Here is a 6,248-nt window from a genome sequence, read left to right as displayed (position 1 = left end):
AAATTTTCAACTCTAAGGGAAATGGGCCCTTATCTGTGCTTTAAACTGTTCAAAGTGGGAGCTTAATAACGGGGCTGGCTTTTATTTGTGCAAGACTGGAAACAGGGAGCCCAACTGGGAAGCAATTTTAATTGTCTTGGTGAAAGCCTGTATTGGGGGTATTATTAGGGCTGAGAGGAAGGCTACATAAGAAATATTGACAAGGCAGAATGGGAAGGATATTGCATTGTATTAGAGGCAGGAAGTGAGTAGCTTGATGGTCTTATTAGACCTTGAGATATATGAGCTTGAAGTTCAGAGAAGTGTCAGGGATTAAGATTAACGTATGTGACTCCTAATTTTATAGGAGCTGAAATTATCCTTGAGAAGAGATGAGATGTTCCATGAAGAATTCTTGTTCAAAGAGAGCTGCAGCAGCTGGGAATCTGGGGGCGGGGGGAGACTATGATTTAGAGGGTGATCTGGGGAACAGGTCCCCCTGAAGGTGATGAGAAGACATTTCCAGAAATCTGTATGTGAGACAAAAAGAGTGTGAGGTCTTGGAGCCTAAGGGATTTGCAAAATATGTAAAGATTTTTATAGAAAAGGCAGAGAATAGTGTCAATGCCCCACTGTGGTAAACAATCTAGGGTGATGTCCAATAGCTTAGGCAATAAGGAAGTCTTTGAAGCCCTTCTCTGTGGCAGACACACACATGCATATTGTTTAATAAATATACAAATGAATGAATGGATAATACCAAGTCTTTAGAGACTTTAGGAAATAAAAATTGAGGCTTAATTTGTTGGGTGAAGGTTGATTTTCAAAGGACCCCAAATCTCTAGCTTTATGAATCCTTAATTAGACTTAATGACACAAAACAAGTCATTCTATCTCAAGCCTTTGCTTACTGACTTTCCTTCTCCATATCCTTGGCTGTGCATATTAATAATGATAGATGAAGCAAGTCCTAGGGTGAAATTACAGAATCCAGGGATATGCTCCCTTCATCACTTGTCACAAATAGGACCCACTTGCACATTTACATGTACATTTGGGGTCACAGGTCAGCAGATATGTTTGGAAACATGGAGAACTAGATGCCACGGGGTCAGAGTTTTAACACCAGCCCTTTCCTAGAGCAGCCTGTTGCCTTAATTTGAAGTAATAGACTAAAGGATTTCTAAATTTTCTTCCACTTAAAAGTTTTTGTAGAGCCTTCACTCTCAAATGCCTTCGGAGCATCCTAGATTCGCTCTATAAGTGCTCAACAAAGATGGTGGTCTCTAATTCAGTTCTTTGAGAGGAAAAGTTTTATTCTTAAGCAAACAGAACTGTTTGCTATTTGTTCCTGAACCAAGCTGAGATTTATTTTGCTTTCTGCAGTTGCTCTTCATTTCTGCTTTCCCTGTTGTGTTTGTACATATGCCTTCACTTTATATTCCTGCCTTTCTCTCTGGAAGTCTGAGAAACGCTGGTCCCTGCCAATGAGCACACCCATGCTGACTGATCCATGGAAGAGTACCAAAATCCGCTCCTCCATACTTCGGCTCACTGCAGGGAGGAGGCACACCGCCAACTTTGTAGCTTCCTGTGTTCCAAGAGTGACAGGAAAGCGAGATGAAGGAGCAAGAAAAGAATTAGAAGAGGTTCTGATTATAAGTGTGGCTCGCAGCACAGTGAGAAGAGAAACACAAATAAATGGCCTGGCTGATTGTACCGTCAATGTGCACATTGCCTTCACGTAGCCCCAGATTTTTACATCTACTAATGTCTTGCTGGTGTATTCAGACGATGCACCATATGGACAGAGGCAATGTTTTCCTTAATCCTTAGTGTAGTGTACAGCCTGAACCATCAAAGTTCCACCACCAACACTAACAGTAAAAAGAAATGGTATTGCTGCTGCAAAACAGTGATTCGCTTTCAGTATGGAAGCTGCTAAGGGCAGGGATCCTCTTTACGTTATATGCTATTCTCAGAGCTCGCTGGGCGCTGACTAAATGGCAAAATCAAGGAGGCCCTCTTCTTTCGCTGACACCATACATTTAAGCATCTTCACGATCACCTAATTTCCCTGCTGTTTCCAAAGGTGGTGCTTTGGAATTGCTTTGCAAGGGTTATTTTAAAAAATCAAATTACAGAAAACAAAGTGCACTTGAAGTTTTACTAGCTGATATTCTGAGACCCCAAAGTTTTACTGATATTCTGAGGCCCCAAATAAATAACCGTCCACCAGTTGATCTTCTATAATTCCATGAACTTCAGTTAGGTCCAATCAATGGGGCAGTACCTCACTCCTGTCTTAATAAACCTGAGCTCTAACTTGCATGGATTTTCAGATATGTCTCCATGGGATTTGCCAAATGGCAGTCCTTCCCACTCTGCTTGGGCATGCAGAGTTCCTTGGTTTTGTTTCAAGGAGATTTTCATGAGCCCCATAGAACTGATTCTGACATCTTATCATTGCTAGAGATGTTTAAGAAATATGTGACATCTCTACCAATGCAAATTAAAATTAATTGGCTCTTCGGGAAGTTTGCAATATTATCTGGATATATCTAGAAAAAAACCTTGAGTTGATGTTTAAGAAATACAATGAACAACCCAAGAATACTGATGTTAATTGCGTATTAGGAACTCTGCAACCTGTCTGGGATATCAATAGATAACTAAGATGTTACAGACTGGAGCTGAAAACCAGTCCTTAATGATAACAAAATCTCCCAATAGAATTACTGGTAGTAAGGGTTGATGCAGAGAAAAAGAAAAATGGAATAAGTAGCTATTTCTTTTTCCAAATAAATAATATTTTTTACTCTTAGAAGTTTCTTATTTATTTACCTCATTAAATTTTAAGACTGTTGGACAAAATCAGTGTCTAATGTTATCAGTCTTTTGAGAATGAAATTTATAGCATTCATAGCTGTCATTTCATGACAAAAAATTTATTATTGCTCTCCCCTTTGATCTAAACAGGGTCATGGGATGCTAAACTTTTATTTTTGGAAATAGAGAGGAATTGAAAAATGATACCCAGGCACAAAGGAAGGGAAATGTTCATAATCTGTGCTAGAAAAAAGACACTCTGAAGAAATATTTGAGAAAAGATGCGCTGTTCTGTACATGCCTGACCCTGCCCTTGAAACTAAAGGGGTTGCCTGAAATATTACCTCCACCTCACAGTTCACTGGATTACAACCCAGCTCTGTAGACCATTAATTCCTGTAGGAAATTAACAACAAGCCCTATCTCATCTGCATTTGCACTCTCACATTCCAAATGTCTCTGCCTTGAATTTACATTTAGGAGTAACCGAAAACCATTGATTTCTAATTATAATGGTTATAATTAGAGCTGCATTTATAAAAATGTAAAACCCAATAACATGAATTTCATTCACATCCCTTATTCCAATGGGCACATTTTTTTTTAAGCCTGACTAGAGAGGACTTCCCATTTCTAAAGGTATATGGAAGGCTAAATTTTCTGTTTCCCTTTGAAAGTTCCCCAAATGAATGAATAAAGTCATTTTTAAAGCATAGCTTTTCAAAGCCATCTTGGAAGTCATGGGGCTTCCCTGGTGGCTCAGATGGTAAAGAATCTGCCTGCAATGCAGGAGACCTGGGTTTGATCCCTGCATTGGGAAGATCCCCTGGAGAAGGGAATGGCAACCCACTTCAGTATTCTTGCCTGGAGAACTCCATGGACAGAGGAGCCTGGTCAGGCTACAGTCCATGGGGTTGCAAAGAGTTGGACGCAACGAAGTGAGTAACACTTCACTGGAAGTCATGAGTAATAAAGAAATTCCAGATGAATCGAGTCTCCAAAACGAAGTAAAAGCCAGACCCCAGAGAAGTAAGACACCATCAAAACCCTGACTGTCCTAAGGGTATAGGCCAAATCCTGGGACCCTGACTCACTTTTAGGATAGATTGTCAGGGCACAGCAGGTAAGAGGTAAGAGTAAGAGTCTTCTCAGAGTCAGAAACTTAATACAGTTTTAAATAAAGCTGAGATTCCAGAGTGGATGAGTAAATAATAAAACAATCCTCAACCCAAGAAAGGGGAGGAAGGAAACCTACATGACGCTGCCCGTCGTAACTGGACTCTAGGTATGAGGAAAACTAAATCCCCCTGAGAATCAGTAATCAAAAGGCAATCCTTATAGACACCGTGGAATTTGTGGCCCATGCTCATGCTTTCTGAATGTATCGATAAACCATTGATCGTAAGCTTGGACATCTCTAGAGGAACTCAGCATCAAGTTGGAGCTCTAATAGTCTTCACTGATAATTCTAAGAAAAACAAGGCAATCACAATAAAAAAGATCACCACACACAAGAAGCACGCCAAGAATGTGAGATTGCAGAATCATCTGTCAATACAAAGATTTCAGATACTGAACACTTAATATTATTAATATAAAAGAATTATGTTTACTATCATCTAAGAAATAAAAGACTCAAAAACATGAAAAATAAGACATTTAAAAAACTAATGAATGTTTAAAAGAATACATTGGATATACCAATATTTTTCATGAGATTTAAAACTCAGTAAGATAAATTAGCAAAATCAACACAGCTAAGAGAGAAATAATAAACTTAAAGATAAATCTGAAGTAATCGATCAAGAGAAAAAAATATTTTGAGTAGAAAATGTTGAAAAGATCACAGCTGCATCTAAATGGAGTTTCACAGGAACTAATGAATAAAATTGGGAGAAGGAACTATTGGAAAATATAATAGCTAATATTCTCAACAATTATGAAAGACACTAAATTCATGTCAAAAAACCTCAAAAATTTCTGAGCAGACTAAATAAAAATATATTCACACCTAGACATTCTTAAAGGTTGGAAAAGGATCATACTAACTGAAAATATCACAAAGGGGATAGAAGTTAAGGTGAAAATAGTATGTGCAGAGATAAAGTCTCATCCTAATGATAAAAAGTTTATCAGTTAGGCATAATAATTTTAGACTTATATAAAACATCTCAGTAGCACAAGGTGATATACTGGTGAATAAAAGTTTATACAGAGTTTATAAAAGTTTCCCCCAAGAATATATACTCACATATATGCTCTCACATAGATTTGGAGTAGCAATCTTTATTACAGCATAATACAAGGATCTACAATCTTAAAATTTAACATAAAATATTCTTGCCAGTAATATTCCTGAGATTACTGCTTCCTCTCTCCACCCTAATGCTCCACCCAGACTACATGAGACTCTAATGAATAAAGCCCCCAAAAAATAAGTTCACCACCCAAAATGGTCAAATAATCCCCCTAAAATTAATCATGTGAAAGCCAATAGACAAGTAGAAATCGACGTCTAAAAACAGATTTCAGATAATAGAACTATAAGATATAAAATAAAAATTAAGTATAGTTTAAATTATTGAGGACATAAAAAGAAATTAAAAATATCTTAAAATTATGAGCCCTGTCACAAAGCCAGAGAGACTTGAAAAATTACTACCTGGAATTTCCAGGAATAAAATAATTGAAATATAAAACCCAAAAGACAGATTAACAGTGAAATAAGACCCAGATGAAGACAGAATCAGTGAAGTAAAATATAGAGATAATAAAATTATTAAGAAAGCAGGACTGAAAAAAAGTATAAAATGTGAAAGAGTCATGAAAGGCATACTATGAAGGCCAACATTTATTCATTATGAGTTCCAAAAGAGCTATATATTTAAGATGTGGGCAAAGCAGACAATATAGAGACTCCTGGGAAGAGAGAGAAATAAGATATTTAGTGATTTTTGAAAGACACTTGATCAAACCTTGCCTGAAACCCTTTCCATAACCTCAGTTTTTATGTTGTTAACTTACACGCCCCTTAATTATTTAACCTCATTTATGTCGAGTATTTTGTTCTTTGCAAGTTAAGATTTCCTGACATTAGAAATAAGAAAATTAGAATTAGACTAAGAAAGTTTAAAAAAATGTAACTGGCCATTAAACATCTAGATTAATAGAAAGTTAAAACAATACTTCTCCCCCACCCCGATAATGCAGCTGTAAAGTATCATAAAAATCCCTTTCTTTGAGTGACTACTGCTATTTTAACTCACTAAGATGCTTTGGTTTCTAAAATCATTAACTCTCAAAAACTTTGTTAAAATTATATCAGTAAAAATGAAACACCCCACTCTTGCCTAGAGGATCTAAGCCCCTCTGACACAGAGGCAGCCTCAATTTCCAACCAAGTGCAGAGCTTCAAATAAGGGGTTTCTGGACACAACATC

At 37.1% G+C, this 6,248-nt stretch overlaps 1 protein-coding gene across 1 annotated transcript in view; it reads right to left on the bottom strand.

Annotated features, from left to right (window-relative positions):
* The window catches only part of HS6ST3 (heparan sulfate 6-O-sulfotransferase 3), a 697,920-nt gene that overhangs the window by 195,984 nt on the left and 495,688 nt on the right, over positions 1-6,248 (bottom strand). The gene's annotated exons all lie outside the window — the stretch shown is intronic.

Source organism: Dama dama, chromosome 30 (assembly GCF_033118175.1).
Source record: "Dama dama isolate Ldn47 chromosome 30, ASM3311817v1, whole genome shotgun sequence".
NCBI lineage: Eukaryota > Metazoa > Chordata > Mammalia > Artiodactyla > Cervidae > Dama > Dama dama.
This window is presented reverse-complemented; position numbering and strand designations above follow the sequence as displayed.